We start from the raw sequence: 18841 nt of genomic DNA on the forward strand, positions 1-18841 counted from the left end.
AGCCACTATTTTTCCTGGAGAAGGTTAGTTGATTTCACATGAGCAAATATATATATAACATCGAGAAAACTTTCGTGTTTGAGGGATTGATGTTATCAGCACAATGTCATCTGCTAACCGCAGTACTTAAAGTACTCATCATGGTTAGGGAATCCCTTCTCTGTTTGGAGTTTGTGGAGGATGTCTTCTTATGAAGCTGGATAGTTTCATTTTTTGAACTAGTGTGCCCCTCACTCCCACCCACACATATACTTAGCATAATGTAGGGCACATAGCAGGCAATTATTAATACATTGATAGATGATACTAGCAAACTCTCTGGGAGAGCATATCTTCCTAATTTTTTCTGACTTATTTGATGTTAATACTCAACAGATCAATGAGCAAAGTTGTCTTTATCATCCTGGGAGTTGGTATGATTTTAACTTCCATAGAGTTATATAAGTAAAGACATAGATGCATGAAAAGTGTAGAGAATTAAAGATACCACTGTACTTTCTGTTTGTGGAATCAAAAGACATTTGGTTGTTAGTTAAAATTCTACTTTAGAGGCTCTTCTTCAACCATGTGCTTCTCATGCTTATATAGCAAGATTATTACAAGATTCTATGAAAGATGTAATAGAAATGGTCAACTAGCATTTGTTGAGGACCTGCTATGTTCTAAGCACTTGTGATAAGCACTGGAGTCAAAGAAAAGTAAAAACAAACAGAACAGCTCCTGTTCTTAAAGAACTCACATGCAGAGAGCTGTATAAACAAGCTCTATACAGGGCAAACGGGGGTAGTCAGAGAAAAGGTGCTGAGATTGAGGACTTGGAAAGGCTTCTTGCACAAGGTAGGACTTTGGCAAAGATTTGAAGGAATCCAGGAAAGCTAAGAGGTGGTGATGAGGAGAGAAAACAGTCCAAGCATGGGAATGGAACAGCCAGGAAAAATACTTGGTGTTGGAAAGTGGAGGAATAACAAGCAAACCAGTGTCACACTGGGTGATGGAGTATATAGAGGAGAGTAAGGAGCCTAGAAAGATAGGAAAGGGACCAGGATGTTCAGTGGTCAATAACATTGTTCAATGATTATCTGGTTATTCATATGAAGTAAGGTATAAAATAGCTGTGTACTCACCAAAGGTCATTACCAGTATGATAAAAGATGTTCATGCACAACCCAAATGGAAGAATAATTCCTTGTCGATGGTGAAATATTCCAGTTTTTCCTGGTTTTAGAAGATGTTGTGTTAATTGGTTCAAGCACTGGAATGTTTCAGAACCTCCCAATTGAGATACATAAGAAGCTACATATGGATACATACAAGAAAAACAGGTGAGCAGCTATTTCCCATTCTTAACATATAGTTCATTGGATAACCCATAGATCTGATCAGTCAGTACACATATATTGGACACAGTCCAGGAATGGACATTAAACCAGTCTCAAAATCAAGTAGGTAGATAATCAAGTAGGTAGGTAAGTTATCTTTGGGAAGTTGGGCAGTATTTCCTTCTGAAACAGTCATATCTTTTGAATGAACCTTATTGTTCAGGTGATGCTTTATGGAGTTCAAAGTATATGGCAGTCTCTAAAGAATGAAAGTTTAATGTCACCAAAGAAGCGAGAATTCATAATGGGTGGAAGCAGACTTTAATATGTTACCAATAAGGAATTTGCATGTAAAAAAGCAGCATTAAGGTTGTAGTCAGAGGTATTTATGACTGGAAAAAAGTAGCCAGAAAATGGGATATCCAACAGATATTTTGTATGATGCACTGCTATCATATTAATAAATATTATTAATCAGTAGTAAGAAAATTATTACACAATATTAAGAAAAATATTAAGAAATATTAAGGAAATAATGTTAAGATATTAAGAAAAATATAAAAAAACCATGTTAAGAAAATATTATTAAGAAATTAATATTTAGAAAATATTAATATTAAAAATAATAAGAAAAATCATTATTTATTAATATTCCAGAGGGGGCCATAATCTTAAAGCCTCTTATACTTTTTTTTATTAATGAGCAGTATATACAGCAAGATTTATTATTCTCTCTACCTTTGAGTGAGACATAAAATTAGAAAGATTTGGCCCCATACAGAAAATCATCTGTAAAAGATTATTTGTTGCTTTCTCATAGTTCATCAAGGATATCTACAAGACTGTTGACCAAGGAGGATGCATTGGCCATCCTCAGATATTTTATATAGATGAAAAAGCAACATATGATCCCATAGTTATTGATATCTTTTTCACTGACTTTTTTAGAGTAACAGTATCATACATAATCTTTTCTGTTCTGGAATTTTTCCCTTTTAGGGATATCTTGAAAATCAATTCCTGATTATTTCTAAAGTAATCTTGCCCTATGCATTGAATTTTTCCATATGTTTTTCACCACAGGCATCCATCCTTACCCATTTCATATGAAGTAATATTACAGTTCTCTCTTCTACGTCATGGGTGTTAGGGATGCAGTACCCTCATGATCTGGAAAATCTACATGAAATTTTTTTGCCCTCCCTTCATGCCAGAGAAGAATTCTGAATTATTATGGTATTAAAAGATAAATGTTGATATTATACAATATTATACACACATTTTTTGCATTTCTGAGTTTCTAAACTTTTTCTATGTCTGATGGCCTTTATGTGTGGTCTGTGACTTCCACAAAACTCCCCCAAACTTTCCATTTAGTTTCTTATGCTGACCCAATGCATTTCAAAGCTATGATGGGGAAATGTTGGAGAAAGTTGCAATGTAGAAGGGATAACTGTACTATTAAGGCAGATAGGTGGCACAGTGCCTTGGAGGCTGGCCCTGGAATCAGCAGGACTTGAGTTCAAATGAGGCCTCAGACACTTAGTAGCTGTGTGACTTTGAGCAAGTCACTTAACCCTGTTTGCCTCAGTCTGTAATCTATAAAATTAGCTGGAGGAGGAGGAAATGACAAACCACTCCAGTGCCTTTGCCAAGAAAACCCAAATGGTGTCACAGAGAATCAAACATAACTGAAATGACTCAGCAACAACATTACTACTGCCTCACATTTTATATATGTATGTGTGTGTATATATGTATATATATACATGTATATATGTGTGTATAATATGTGTGCATAATTTGTTGCTTAGCTTTTTTAATTTTATAATGCTACTCATAATTTTCATAAGATTATAAATAGTACCATTTGTCCCTTATTTTTGTTTGTTTTTACACATGCATGTAGTACATATTTAGAATATGTATCAAATAATGTTACATATATACGGAAACATGTAATTTACATATAAACATATACCAATGTAAATATATACATGGAAATATACACACATATATAACATACTAAGGCATTGGGGGATAACATCCTCTTGCCACAAGCTTTTGTATAAGCAATTGTCGCCCTGCCTTGTAAATCTCAGCTGGAATAGAATTGGCACTATGTGTTTTGTGACATGAAAGAAGCCTAATGGCCCTCAAAACCTCTTCTTCAGCTAAGGAGGGACTGACTTCAACCTGACGTAAATGGTCAATGGCCTCAGCATTGATAGATGATGGTCTGTTTAGAACACTATGGAAGTGTTCAGCCCATCTCTCTAGGATCATGTCCTTATCACTAATCAATGTGGCTCCATCAGCACTGAGTAGTTGTGATGGACCATAGGTTTTTGGTCCATAAATAGCTTCCAGGGAATCTTAAAAGTGCTTTGGATTGTTACTATCAGCATAAAACTGAATTTCATCTGCTTTCTTACTGAGCCAAGAATCATGCATCTCTCTAAGTCTTGCTTGTACTTTGCTTTTGATAGAATTAAATGCTGCCTTCTTAGAGGTAGATAAACTATCCTGCTGGTATATCCTGTGGAGTTCTCATTTTTCATTTAGCAGCTTATGAATTTCCCCATCATTTTCATCAAACCAGTCTTGGTGTTTGTGAGTATTCTGACCCAGTTGAGCAAATACAGTGCTGTACACCAAATCTCTGAAAGCTGCCCACTCCTTTTCTGCTCCACTGTTGCCAACTGTGTGTTGAGTCAACTTTCCCTTTAAGTTAGCAATAAACTGTTCACTTTCAGAGAAGAGCTCTAATTTGTTGACATTAATTCTTCTGGTAGTCATTTTGCCTTGGGGGGAGGTGCTTTTGATGAATGCGAATATTTAGCTTGGAAAGGATAAGTCTATTATCAGTCCAGCACTCTGCACCACATGTTGCCTTTGTCACTCTCATATCTTGTCTGTCTCTTCTCCTTATAATCACATAGTCTATTAGATGCCAATGTTTGCTGCAAGGGTGCATCCATGAAGTTTTGTTGCATTTAGGTAAATGGAAAACAGTGTTGGTGATGAAAAGGTCATTCTATGTACACATCTTTCAGCAGTAAATGACCATTGCTGTTGCTGTTTCCAACTCTGTTCCTCCCTAGGACTCGCTGCCAAGTCTGGTAGTCTGAGCCTACTCTAGCATTAAAGTCACCCAGAATGATAAACTTTGGCCTCTTTTAGCACATTGATGATAAAGGTCTGTAGATCTTCATAAAATTTTTCTTTCACCTCATCAGGGTTTGTCATGGTGGGAACATAGGCACTGATGATGGTGGCATGGCGTTTTCCTGCAAGTGGCTATCACATTGTCATGAACGTGTCAGTCATTCCTTTTGGCAGGCACACTGGTCTGCTGACTAGATTAGTTTTGATTGCAAAACCTACACTAGCTTCACAGCATGCCCCATCACTGCAGCCACTCCAGAAAAATGTATATCCAGCTCCAACTTCAGTAAGCTGACTTTCATGTGCCATCCTTGTTTCACTCAGCACTGCTATTTGAGTTCTCTTGCAACAGGAGCAGATCATCTTTCAGGTCTACTGGATTTTGTGTTGTCTATAAATGTACACAAGTTCCATGTATTGATAGTGAGTAGAATCATTTTTGCAGGTATTTTTGTACATATTTTTGTGTTTCGACTGCATAGTCGGATTCCTCGCCTGCCGTGGTAGTCAGGCCAGGGTTGGGTAAGCAGGCAATTTTTAGGGAACCTTTTCTAGCCCCCTTGCTCACACTAGGAGGTGAGCAATGCAATTCTTAAAAGGCTGCTCAGACACCCAGGGGGCTGCTGTATCCCACTGCTGTTTCCAGTAAGAAATGAACCTATGGCTTGGGCTACCTGTGTGCAGGGTTGTGACTACAGCTCCCAGTGTATCTGCACCTGCTGCTTCATCACTTGCCTGTCACCACAGGACTTTGAGGTATAATAGTAAAATGGTATGGCTAATGTCTTTTGATTCGTGCATAAATTGGATTTAAGTGAGGAAGAGTTGCATGAAGTCGTCAACCTCATTCTCTCCTCCAGAGTCATCATAATCCAGCTGAAAGACACAGTCAAGATGACTGACAATGGCTCAGGATGCATCTTTGGTGTCTAACCAAGCTTGAAGTGCTGCACATCACCTGCTTCAGCTGCCATCATGGTTGTTAGAACAAATTGTTCTCATTTGTCCATTTCACAAGGGGAAGTCTTCACATGCTTGGGGTAGATACCCCCCTAACTCATCAATGGGTTTGGAATCCCTTGGTTCCCCTCAATCTGGTTTGACCAGTCTGTTGAAACAGTTTATCAGAGTGTGGCCGCTAAATGCGCTGCAGCTTCTTGGAGCCACAAGTGAGAGTTGGGTGGAACAGGTGGACACCAAAGGTGGAAAGGAGCCCTGGAAAGGGCTCAGCAGCCATCACACCAAAGGTACTAGTCCTCTCTGAAGACATCCTACATCCCTGTTCATCTCTATAAAGGTAAAGGGAATAGATTGTACTGTGATAATCACAGGGAAATCTGTCTCTTAGTCATTGCTGGTAAGATTCTTGCTAGAGTTCCTCTTAATAGGCTGATACTTCACCTGGAAGATGGTCATATACCTGAGAGCCAGTGTGGCTTCAGAAAGGGCCGAGGAACAGTTGATTTGATATTTGCTGCCCGACAACTCCAGGACAAATGCCAGGAGAAGGACAGAGGTCTGTATACAACATTTGTAGATCTGACCAAGGTTTTCACACTGTTAGTCATGAGGGCTTTTGGAAACTTATGTCAAAATTTGGTTGCCCAGAGAAATTCATCAGCATTGTACATCCATTTCATGATGGCATCTTTGCCTGAGTTCTGGATAGTGGACAATGCTCTCATGCCTTCCCAATCACCAATGGAGTGAAACAGGGCTGTGTGCTTGCTCCCATGCTTTTTAGCATGATGTTTTCAGCCATGATGTCAAATGCTTACAATGAGGATGAATACAGCATTAAGGTCAACTGCCGTACTGATGGTCAATTCTTCGATATGAAAAGGCTACAAGCCAAGACCAAAGTGGAGGGAGTGTTGGTGCATGATTTTCTGTTTGCAGGTGATTGTGCAGTCAATGCAGCCTCTGAAGCTGAGATGCAACAAAATACGGATCACTTCTCTGCTGTGTGTACTAATTTTGACCTAATAATTAAGGCCAGGAAAACACAGGTGCTCCATCAGCCACCCCTACACCACACCAACAACCATGAGTTGCAACAAATGGAGAAGTTTTGAATGCTGTGGATAAGTTCACTTACCTTGGTAGTGTACTTTCCAGGGAAGTACACATTGATAACAAGATTGATGCACATATTGCCAAAGTTCCTTCAGTGTTTAGGAGGCTCCAAGGAAAGTTTGGGAGAGAAGAGGTATTAGACTGACTACCAAGCTGAAGGTCTACAGAGCCATTGTGCTGACCTCATTGTTGTATGCCTGTGAAACTTGGACAGTCTACCAGTGCCATTCCAGGAACCTGAATTGCTTCCATTTGAACTTTCTTAAGAAGATTGTGAGGATCACCTGGTAGGGTAAGGTAACAGATATTGAAGTCTTGCTGAAGCTGAACTGCCAAGCATTCAAACTATGCTTCAGAGAGTGCAGCTCCCGTGGGCTGGTCATGTTGTTTGAATGCAAAGTGTATACTTGCAAAAAGACTATTTTATGGAGAACTCACATGGGGCAGATGATCATATGGTGGAGAGAAGAGGAAATACAAGGACACTCTCAAGGTCTCTCTCAAGAACTTTGGATTTGATTGTGGGACATGAGAGACACTGGCACAGGACCACTCAGCAGGGCATGCCCACATCAGAAAAGGTACTGTGCTCTATGAGCAAAGCAGAATTGAGATGTGCAAATTTGGAGTATCCACCCCAAATGTTTACGTGGACTATCTGTGCCCAACCTGTGCTAGAGCATTCTGAGCTTGTAGTGGTCTGATCAGCCACAGTTGGACACACTGAAACTTGGATTTATCATGGTGATGTCATTTTGGTCCTCTCAAGAACGAAGGACAACAACCAACCAACTAAGGCATTGAATCCAGCAGTTAGAATTTCATTATCAGAATCTGTAAGAATGGATCAGCATAGATGATAGTAACCTTGGTCTATGTCACATCTATTTATTGTCTTTTCATTTAACCTACAGATATTTTCAGCATATTAACTCAGCCTGATCTCATGCTAGAGTTGTTTATTATTGCTCAGCTGCTTGTTTTTTTTTTATCAGGTAATTTTATATGGTAGTATTAATCATAATTTTCATAAGATTATAAATAGTATCATTTGTCCTTGTTTCTTTGTTTTTTGTTTTTTAACAGATCATCTTGTTTTTCTATAGTGGTTTTGCCCCCTGCCTCTCATATCTTTTATGAACAAAGAGATTGAGTTCTTTTTGAGGTAGTTTCTATTTTCTTTTAAATTTATGATCATTTTTGTATTGGTTAAACTTTTCTAAGATGATGGTGATAGAGTGAACATTTTTCTTTTCTCTACTTCCAGTGTTTCAGAGTTCATAGTTTATTTAAACAGTTTGAATTGGCATAGTCATTATCATGCAGGGTCATTTCATTATCTTCCTTTTAAATTTTTTACTGATTATATTTATCTATATATATATATAGTATATATGTATATGTATATACATATACATATATACTCTAACTACATGTTAATTTGATTACTTCCTGATAGCCATTTCTGAAACAACTCCCACATCAGTAACTGGTCATTTCTTTTCAGCTGAACTATATAATTCATTTTATTTTGGGTAATGTTTTTGCATGTGAAACATATCTAATATCTTGTACTATTTAAAACAACTACCACAACCAGTTATAGAAGTTGTGAGGTTTCTGCACAGTCCCTTAGGACTTTGCTGCCATTTTTCTTGATTCTAAAACATATATGCCAAGATTTTCATCATGCTTAAACTTCATCTATTCCATTTTGACTAGCTCAGTATTTACATATCTATGTATATGTTATATTTCTTAAGGAGATGGAAAGCTTATAAGAGTAGAACATTTTCCCCTTTTTTCCCCTTTGTATTCCCAAGACTTAGAATAGTACCTTGCACATGGTAAGCATGTTTATGTTAAGTTGAATTGAATTGAAGTCACCAAGTCATCAAGGTTTATGTTGAGTTGGTTTGAAGCATCTCATCAGAGTCTTCATAAGAAATTATCTACTTCTTCACACCCTGTAAATGATATTTATGGATGTATTCCAATTTTTTAAATGTTAAGTTTTTACTTATGCTTATTGGGAGTGCACAGTAAAATAATCAAGTATCTCATGAAATTAATTTCTTTTACTCTTGGAAATATAATGAAACCAACTTAGCCACCTCTTTATTCTCCTTTCCAAGGAAAACCTATGAGCTCTCTTTCAGTATAGCCACAGCTTCTTTTTCTCTTCTAGTTTCATTTATAGCGAGAATGCCCCCTTACATATGCTTTAATTCTTCCAGTGGTGTGTCATTCACTGGTTTTTCAACCTAGATATTACAGTGAGTACTGATCGTCTAGTTAGTAATTAGAGATGGCCTAAAAACGCTGTGATTGTTACTCCTTTCTCCACTCATTTCTGCTACTATGCAACTTATCACTATGGAAGTAGAGTCCGGTGACCCAGATTTTATTTGCATTTGGCTCATGACCAACAAATTCATGACCTAGATTCCTGACTTCTGATAATGAACCTCTTTCTTCTTAACTTTTCTCAACTTTGGTTTCCTCATCTGTTTTGAAGATAAAATGAGGTAACATGAAAATTAATTCACGATCCCTAAAATACTATATCATCATGATAATGATCATCATCTTATTATTACTAACCAGAATTAGCCTTAGGGCCACAGTCGGTCTGTTCTGGAAACCATGCACAAAACCCTTTTCACCTATCAGAAGCTGCCAGAGATTTTGTTTCCCATGGTTGCTTTTTAATACTCAAAATTACCTCTACCCTAAGATGAGGCACCAACACAAGATTTTTCTCAATGAAGTACCGTACCTACCCTCAAGGAACTGGCACTTGAATGGGGGAGATAAAATGTACACAAATAAGTATAAGTGTCATTAAGTAAAAAGATTTCCAAAGTGCAATTCCAAAAAAATTTTTATAAGGAAAGATAACTTTCAGTTGGGGGAATCCAGAAAGGCTTCAAGGAAGAGGTAGAAACATTGTAACTTGAAGTAAGAGAAGGATTTCTGTAGCAGACATAGCAGTTGTCTGTTCCTTATTAAGGGTCGAGGGGGAAAGTATAGAGGGAGGGACAGGACAGAGTAGGACAAGATAATGAGTATTTCAGTTTTCCTAGAATTCAGAATTCACAAAGAGAAATAGCTTAAATCTGGAAAAATAGCTTGAGGTAAATTTATAGCTTTAATGTCAGTGACAACTATTAAGAAAAGGAATTTGTACTTTTTTGGGTAGACTATTTGGGAGTCACTGAAAGTTTTGGATTAAGAAGTGAAATGATCAAATGGATACATTAGGACACTTATTTACTTGAGAAGCAGTGTGGATTAAAGGGGGAAGATAGGAGACAGATTGAATTGTGATTCAAGAAAAAATCATGGACTATTATAATATCTCAGTGTTGGAAGGGCCCTCCCAGGTCATCTAACCCACTCTTCATTCATAACTAAATAGGAATACTCTACAATATAATCCCTCCAGTGTGGTCATCCAGTCTTCTCTTGAATACTTTCAGTAATATGGAAGTGACTGCCTCTGAATGTTGCCAATACTGCTTATTGACAGATATAATTGTTAAAAAAAATTCTCTTGTAGTAATCCTAAATTCTCCTCCATAGCTTATACCCCATTGCTCCTAGTCATGGTGTCTTAGACTGGGTAGAAGCCAAATTACTCTTGTTTTACATCCTTTCACATATGTAAAGAAAACTGAATTGTCTTCCCTAAGACCTCTTCTCCAGGCTAAACATTTCCATTCCTTCACCTGAACCTCACATAGCATGATCTCAAGCTTTTCATTAATCGATTTCTCTTCTGGAGATTGTCCAGCTTATCAATATCAATATCAATTTGAAAATTTGGTTCTTAGAACTGAATCCTAGATATTTTCTGACCTGTACAGAGTAGAGTGAGTATCATTTCTCTACTACTGATTCAGTTTAGAATTACATTGTTTTTGCTATTTGGCTACCATATTATTGGCTACCATATATTGCTAACTGATATTAAGCTTCAAATCCACTACAACCTTTAGTCAAATGAACTGCTGTCAAGTCTCCTCTATTTTGTTCTTCTGAAGTAGATTTTTTGAACACAAGTCGAAATCTTTACATTATTCAGTTTCCTCCATTTATTTTGGCTCAAGATTCTGTTCTATAAAGGCCTCCTTAATGTTGTCATCCAATATGTTAGCTATCCCTTCTTATTTTGTATTATCTGAAAACTTAATAAGCATGTAACCGTTCTTATTAACCAAATCAGTTATAGAAATGTAAAACACCACATGTCCACCTATAGATTCCTGGAGTTCTCCACTGGAGACATCCTTTCAATTTAATACTGAGCCATTAATGATTAATTTGAGGGAATATGGACATTGAACTAATTCTCAGTATACAACATATAGTCCACATTTCTCTATCTTGTCCATAAAAATAGCATGAGTAACTTTGCAAAATGTCTTACCAGAATCTAGGTAAAATATATCTACCATTCTAGGAACACTGTGGAAAAAAGAAATTAAGTTAATCCTGCATGATCTGTTCTTGATGAAGCTATGCTGGAGTCTTTGTGATCACCACTTCCATTTCTGTGTTCACCAACTATTCTTGTAATAATTCTAGAATTTTTCCTTCTCATTGTGACTTTTAGTTACTCCCTATTCCTCTGTCTATTAATGAAGTTCTTACATCACTTCCCATTATGGAAGCACAGGGACTATGTTCAGGCATAATAACCTACAGTTTGTAGATGCCATACTCTTTCCTTTTTTTTGCAAATCCAAACATTTGCCGTTTTTTAGACCTATGATACCTTTACAATCCTCCAGGATCTTTCAGAGATCACTGACAGTATCCCAACAATTACCTCCATCAATTCATATGATATCCTTATGGCCCATGAGCCTACTGACTTTAATTTGTCAGTGGAATCTATATGATCTCTTACTCTCTTCCCATATATCTCATGTTTCAACTCTCAAACATTTTTGTTCTCTCGTCTTGCTTATCCAGTCTAAAAATTATTTTCATTGGTAGAGAAAATATCTTTTCTTTGTTATTCATTATCATCAAACTATCCTTTTCTTTGTCATTCATTATCATCAAACTATCCTTTTCCTCACAATATCTTTTTAAAAAGTTCTTGTTGTCCTTAGTATTCATTATCAATATTTCTAACACTATTTGTTCTTTTTAAAGAGTTTTGATTCCTTCATTTTTTATACCAATTTTTTCCTTACTATATCTACATACACATATCCCTTCCTACATTGAACTCTCCATTTGTAAGAAAATCAGTTAAGCAAAACCAAAAGACCCAGTGATCACACCTGATCTAAATACCACTGCCCCCTGTTGTGGTTCTCTTACATCCCTCACCCTACACCACTGCCATGAATGGTATCATGCATACCGTGTGGTGACAGGCAAGTGGTGAAGCAACAGGAGTGGATACACTGGGAGCTGTAGTCACAACCATGCACACAGGTGGCCCAGGACATAGGATTGTCTTCTCCCTGGACAGAAGTATCAAATATAATTCATCAGTTCCGTGGGTGTCTGAGTATCCTTTTTTAAGGACTCCACTGCTCATTTCCTAGTGTGAGGAGAGGCCTAGAAAAGGTACCATAAGAATTGTCTGCTTCACCTCACCCTGGACATCCTCATCATCAATATACCAAAAGAGGACATACTTATAATTCTGGGTGGCTTAATGCTAAAGAAGCTACAGACCACCAGACATGACAGAGAGTCCTTAGGAGGACTTGACAGGATTTGATAGAAACAGCAACAGCATGGTCACTTACCACTAAAGACTTGTTCATCTAACGACCTCATCACCAATACTGTCTTCCACTTATTTAAACACAATAAAACTTTGTGGATACCACCTTGCAGCAAAATTAGCATTTAATAGACTGTCATTGTTAAGAGAACAGACAAACAAGGTGTGAGAGTAACAAAGGTGATGTGTGATACACAGTGCTAGACTGATCATAGACTTATCCACTCCAACTTAAATATTCCCATTCAACAAAAGTTGAATGGCCCTAAATCAAGATGACTGCCAGAAGACTGAAATTAATGTCAACAGATTAGATACATTTCTCTGAATTGGGATAATTTGTTGCTAACATGGAGGGAAAGTTGATACAACACACAGTTGGCAAAAATGGAGCAGAAAAGGAGTGGGCAACCTTCAGAGATTTGGTGTACGGCACCACATTTGCCCACCAGGGTCAGAAGACTTACAAACATCAAAATTAGTTTGACAAAACTGGTAAGGAAATTCAGAAACTCTAAACAAGAAAAACAAAAATTCTACAGGACCCAGTAGAATTGTTCATCTCTCTCTAAAAAGGCAGCATTTGGTTCTATTAAGAATAAAATGCAAGGGACAGAGCCAAGATGGCAGAATAGAAGGACAGACCTGCTCTAGCTCTCCCCCCATACCCCATAAAGTACCTGTAAAATTGACTCTAAACAAATTCTAGAGGAGCAGAAACCACAAAACAACAGAGTGAAAGAGATTTCTAACCCAAGGCAGCCTGGAAGGCTGACAGGAAAGGGCTATCGCACTTGGTTCAGAGTGGAGTGCAGCCCAGCCTTGACCAAGCAGCACTGACAGAACTGGAGGAGGCTTCAGGGCAAAAATCAGGGGTAGCAGCTGTGATTCCCAGGTTTCTCAACCCACAAACACCAAAGACAGCTCCAAAGGTCAGTAAGAAAGCTCTTTCACCTGAGTGAGAGGGGTGTGCAGTCCGGCCCCAGCTCTGGCCCCAAGCTGGAGGCAGCCACTGCGACTGCAGTAGCATTCACTTTTGGAGCTCTTGGCCTAAAGCCCTGGGGGAAATCGAGTGGCTGATCTGGATCTCAGTGCTGAGTGGTGGTTCGGGGTGAGAAAGAGCACTGGCATAGTAGAGCTGGTGCTGATTGTGGAGAGGGAATCCTACTTGGAGATCCAGGGCAGAAAAGAGTGCTTTTGTCATCGCTCACAGATGAGAGCGCAGGCCAAGAGAGGAGTAAACTCCCTTGATTGTGCCACCTTGGAAGAACTGAGAAATTACAGGTCCCTAGAGTATACCCTCCACTTGACAAAGGACTCAAAAGTCAAGTAGCTGACTGGGGAAATGCCCAAAAAAGGGTGAAAAAATAAGAATATAGAAGGCTACTTTTTTGGTGAACAGGTATTTTCTTCCATCCTTTTGGGTGAGGAAGAACAAAACATACCATCAGGGGAAGACATAAAAGTCAAAGCTTCTACATCCAAAACCTCCAAAAAAATATGTGATGGTCTCAGGACATGGAAGAGCTCAGAAAGGATTTTGAAAATCAAGTAAGAGAGGTGGAGGAAAAATTGGGAAGGGAAATGAGAGCTATGCAATAAAATCATGAAAAACAAGTCAATGGCTTGCTAAAGGAGACCCTAAAAATGCTGAAGAAAATAACACCTTTAAAAACAGATTAAACCAAATGGCAAAAGAGGTCCAAAAAGTCAATGAGGAGAAGAATGTTTTAAAAAGCATAATTGGCCACATGGAAAAGGAAGTTCAAAAACTCACTGAAGGAAATAGTTCTTTAAAAATTAGAATTGAGCAGATGGAAGCTAATGACTTTATGAGAAATACAAAATAAAACCAGAAGAATGAAAAAAATAGAAGACTATGTGAAACATCTCATTGGAAAAACAGTTGGCCTGAAAAATAGATCCAGGAGAGAGAATTTAAAAATTGTTGGTTATGATCAAACCATGATCAAAAAAAGAGCCTAGACATCATCCTCCAAAAATTATTAAGAAAAACTGCCTGATATTCTAGACCCAGAGGGTAAAATAGAAATGGAAGGAATTCACCTATCACCTCTTGAAGCAGATCATAAAAGGAAAATTCCTAGGAATATTGTAGCCCAATTCCAGAGTTTCCAGGTCAAGGAGAAAATATTACAAACAGCCAGAAAGAAATAATTCAGGTATTGTGGAAATACAATCAGGATAACGCAGGATTTAGCTGCTTCTGCACTAGGGGATCAAAGGACTTGGAATATGATATTCCAGAGGTCAAAGGAGATAGGATTAAAAGCAAAAATCACCTACCCAGCAAAAATGAGTATAATACTTCAGGGGAAAAACTGGAACTTTAATGAAATAGAGAACTTCCAAGCATTCTTGTTTAAAAGACTAGAGTTGAATAGAAAATTTGACTTTCAAATACAAGAATCAAGAGAAACATGAAAAGGTAAACAAGAAAGAGAAGCCTTAAGGAACTCATTAAAGTTGAATAGTTTACATTCCTACATGAAAGATGTTATTTGTAACTCATGAGACCTTTTTCAGTATTAGGGTAATTAGAGGGAATATATATATATATATATATATATATATATACACACACACATATACATATATAGGTGTGTGTGGATATGCATGTATATGTACATTATGTATGTGTAGGTATGTATATGTACATGGGTACATATGTGTATCCGTGTATATATATATATATGTATATATACATATACATACACAGACAGAGGGCACAGAGTGAGCTGGATATGAAGGAAGAGTACTTAAAAAATAAAATTTACTGTTGAATGGAATGTACTAGGAGTAAGAAAAAGGGAGAGGTAGAATGTTGCAAATCATCTCACATAAAAGATGGAAGAAAGAGCTTTTATAATGGAGAAGAAGAGGAGGGAGATGAAAGGAAATAATTGATCCTTACTCTTATGGGATTTGACTGAAAGAGGGAATAACACACACTCAATTGTAAATGGAAATCTATTTTACCCTGCAGGAAGGCAAGGGGGAAGGGGATAGGAAAGGGAAGATAATAGAAGGGACAGAAAATTGGGGAAAGAGATAATCAGAAGCAGACACTATTGTGGGAGGACAGGTCAAGGGAGAGAATGGAATAAATGAAGGGCAGGATAGGACAGAGGTAAATGTGCTTAGTATTTTACAACATAACTATTATGGAAGTGCTTTGCTTTGTTACACATGTATGAGCTATACTGAATTGCTTTTTTTCTCAGTGAGGCTGGGTAGGGAAGGAGGGAGAGAATATGGATCTCAAAGTTTTAAGAATGAATGTTAAAAATTGTTTTAGCATGCAACTAGAAATTAAGCTATAGAGGCAATGGAGTATAGAAATCTATTTTGCCCTACAGGAAATTAGAGGTGAAGAGGGATGGAAGAAGGGTGGGTAATAGAAGGGAGGAAAGACTGGAGGAAGAGGTGGATGGGGTGCATGCCGTCCTGAGGTGAGGGATGGGGAGAGATGGGGAGAAAATTTTGAATTCAAATTCTTGTGGAAGTAAATGTTAGGAACTGAAAACTAAATAAATTATATATTAGAAAGAAACAAAAAGAGTGAAATGCAAATGAATCTTAGAGAGATGCAAGATTCTTGGCTCAGAAAGCAGCTGAAATTTAGTTTTATGCTGATTGTAACAATCCAAAGTGCTTTTGTGATGCCCTGAAAGCTATTTATGGACTGAAGATCTATGGTGCATCTCAACTACTCAATGCTGATGGAAGCATATTCGTTAGTGATAAGGGCATAATCCTGGAGAGATAGGGGGAACACTTCCATAGTATTCTCAACAGAGAGTAGCTAAGTGGTGCAGTGGATAGAGACCAGTGCAGGAGTCAGGGGGACCTTAGTTCAAATCTCACTTCAGACACTTGACACTCATAGCTGTGCGACTTTGGACAAGTCACTTAACCCCAATTACCTCATCCTGGGTCATCTCCAGTCATCCTGATGAATATCTGGTCACTGGATTCGGATGGCTGTAGAAGAGAAGTGAGGCTGGTGACCTACACAGCCCTCCCTCATTCAAAACAAAGTCAAGTGCAAATCATGTCATTATTTCTCTGATGGCATGGTCTTCTTTGGCAACAAAGGATGAACACACATTCTCAACAGACCATCATCAGTCAATGCTGAAGTCACTGACCATTTGCCCCAGGTTGAAGTCAGTTCCTCCTTAGTTCGAGTTCCAACTGAAGAAGAGGTTCTGAATGTCATTAGGCTTCTTTGCATTGCAAAGCTCCTAATGCTAATTCTATTCCAGCTGAGATTTACAAGGTAGGGGGTGGGGGTGGTCATTGCTCATACAAAAGCTGACTGAGATCTTCTGGGTTGTATGGCAAGAGGATGTTCAAGGATGCCTCCATTGTTTTATCTCTATAAAAATCAAGGAAATAGATTATCCTGGGACAATCACAGAGGGGGTCTGTCTCTTAGTCATTGCTGGCAAGATTCTTTCCTGAGTTCTCCTTAATAGGTTGATCCTTCTCCTGAAAGATGGTTATCTACTTGAGAGTCAGGGTGACTTCAGAAAAGGATGAGGAATGGTTGATGTGGTGTTTGTTGCCCAATAATTCTAGGAAAAAATACCAAGAGCAGAACAGAGGTCTGTACACAATGTACATCAGTCTAACCAAAGCCACTGATGCTGCCAGCCATGAGAATTTATGGAAAATTATGTCAAAATTTGCCCAGAGAAGTTCATCAGTATTGTATGTCAGTTTCATGACTGCATGCTTGCCCAGATTCTGATAATAGACAATGCCCTCATGCTTTCCCAGTCACCAACTGAATGAAACAAAGCTATTGTTGTATGCCTGTGAAGCCTGGACAGTAGGCAGCTACTAGTGCCATGCCAGGAAATGGATTCTCTTCCATTTGAACTATGTTCAAAAGATCAACTGGCAAAATAAGGTACCTAACATTGAAGTTGTTTCTCAAGCTAAACTGCCAAGCATTAAAAAACCCTACTGCTGAAAGCACAACATCTGTGGGCTAGCTAGGTACATATTTGAAAACTAAATGTGCTTTGTTTAAATTATTATTTTATGGAGAACTCACTCAAGGCAAGGCTTAGGTGGAGGTCAGATGAAGCGATATCGTTGGTTGTTGTCCTTTGTCTTCGAAGAAGACCAAAATGACATCACCATGATAAAGTGAAATTTCAGTGTGTCCAAATGTGACTGATCAGACCAATAGGAGCTCAGAATGTTCTACAATAGGTTGGGCACAAAGAGTTCATGTGAATATTTGGAATGAATATCCCAGATTTGTGCATCCTGTGTTTGCTTTGTGCTGTCTCAATTCTGCTTTGCTATATAAAGACACTCTCAAGGTATCACATACAGGAAGTGATCTCCTCTATAAGTGAAGCAGAGTTGTAATATCTCAAAAGAAACATGAGATGCACAAGTTTAAAGACTTCTCCACTCCAGATATTCATGTGGACTATTTGTGCCTGACCTGTGGTAGATCCTTCTGAGCTCCTATTGGTCTGATCAGCCAGAGTCAGACACTCTGTACTTGACCCCAACATAGTGATGTCATTTTGGTCCTCTTCAAGAACGAAGGACAAAAAACAAGCCCAATACCTCACTGAGACTGAGTTTGTCCTGATCTGATTCATCATGTATTGTGAACCCTAGCTTCTACTTCTGTACAAGTCTTTAAAAATCTAAGTCAATGAGTTCCACGTCACCCTTTTTAGACAGTTCACCCTCTTCATTTTCAGTATTTTTATCTCTTTAGTATTTCATTCTTGAGAGCTTCTTTTCCATTCTGTATCAACTTCCTCTGAAAAATGTAATGTAAAACAGGGGTTCTCAACCATTTTTTGTGTCACAGTCTACTACCTTAGAGTAATAAAAAACAGGAAGGAGGAAAGGAGAGAGATATAGAGAGGGGGGGGGGAAGGAGGGAGGGAGGGAGAGAGGGAGAGGAGAGAGACAAGTAGGAGTCCTAGATCTTCTCCAAGGATATTACCCAAAGTCTGGAGTTCTGAGCATGGAGTCAGGAAGATTCATCTTACTGAGTTCAAATCTTTCCCTAAACACTTACTAGCTGTATGGCAAGTCACTTCAACCTATTTGTCTCAGTCTCTCATCTTTAAAATGAACTGGAAAAGCAAATGACAAACCATTCCTGTACCTTTGCAAACCCCAAGTGGGGTCACAGAGTTGAACATGATTGAAATGACTCAACAACAATCAAAGCAAGGGAGACATGATGGAGATTAACAGCTTCTCTACTTTTCACATCATCCCAGGGTCTTTTGCCCTTCATGAACCTAAAGAGAGTTTGGAATCATGCATGCTCTCTTTCAAAACTGGAAACCAGAAGAGCCCAGATAACTCTTCTGTCCCACTCTTCTTAACTCTACCCTGCCTCCCTTGCAGGCATAGGACATTGAGTAAGCAATCTACACTAGTTAGGAGAAAGTCTGAGATGATTGGTGCGTTGAACCAAGGATTATGTATATTTTTTCCTTGTGTCTCTGTCAAA

The 18841-nt window shown here is 38.2% G+C and overlaps 1 protein-coding gene and 1 long non-coding RNA gene across 14 annotated transcripts in view; one reads left to right on the top strand and one right to left on the bottom strand.

Annotated features, from left to right (window-relative positions):
• LOC140534446 (uncharacterized) overlaps window positions 1-11143 on the bottom strand; it is a 49577-nt gene extending 38434 nt beyond the window's left edge. For 4 of the 7 annotated variants that reach the window (XR_011977308.1, XR_011977310.1, XR_011977311.1 and 1 more), the window contains exons 1-3: window positions 10996-11143; window positions 8401-8530; window positions 1125-1293 (exon numbers count right to left, since the gene is read on the bottom strand). This is a non-coding gene — a long non-coding RNA (uncharacterized lncRNA). The remainder of the gene's footprint in view (window positions 1-1124; window positions 1294-8400; window positions 8531-10995) is intronic. The other 3 variants (XR_011977314.1, XR_011977309.1, XR_011977312.1) reach the window with 3 other exon arrangements.
• LRRIQ1 (leucine rich repeats and IQ motif containing 1) overlaps window positions 1-18841 on the top strand; it is a 297422-nt gene that overhangs the window by 118093 nt on the left and 160488 nt on the right. The gene's annotated exons all lie outside the window — the stretch shown is intronic.

Source organism: Notamacropus eugenii, chromosome 3, assembly GCF_028372415.1.
Source record: "Notamacropus eugenii isolate mMacEug1 chromosome 3, mMacEug1.pri_v2, whole genome shotgun sequence".
Taxonomy (NCBI): Eukaryota; Metazoa; Chordata; class Mammalia; order Diprotodontia; family Macropodidae; genus Notamacropus; species Notamacropus eugenii.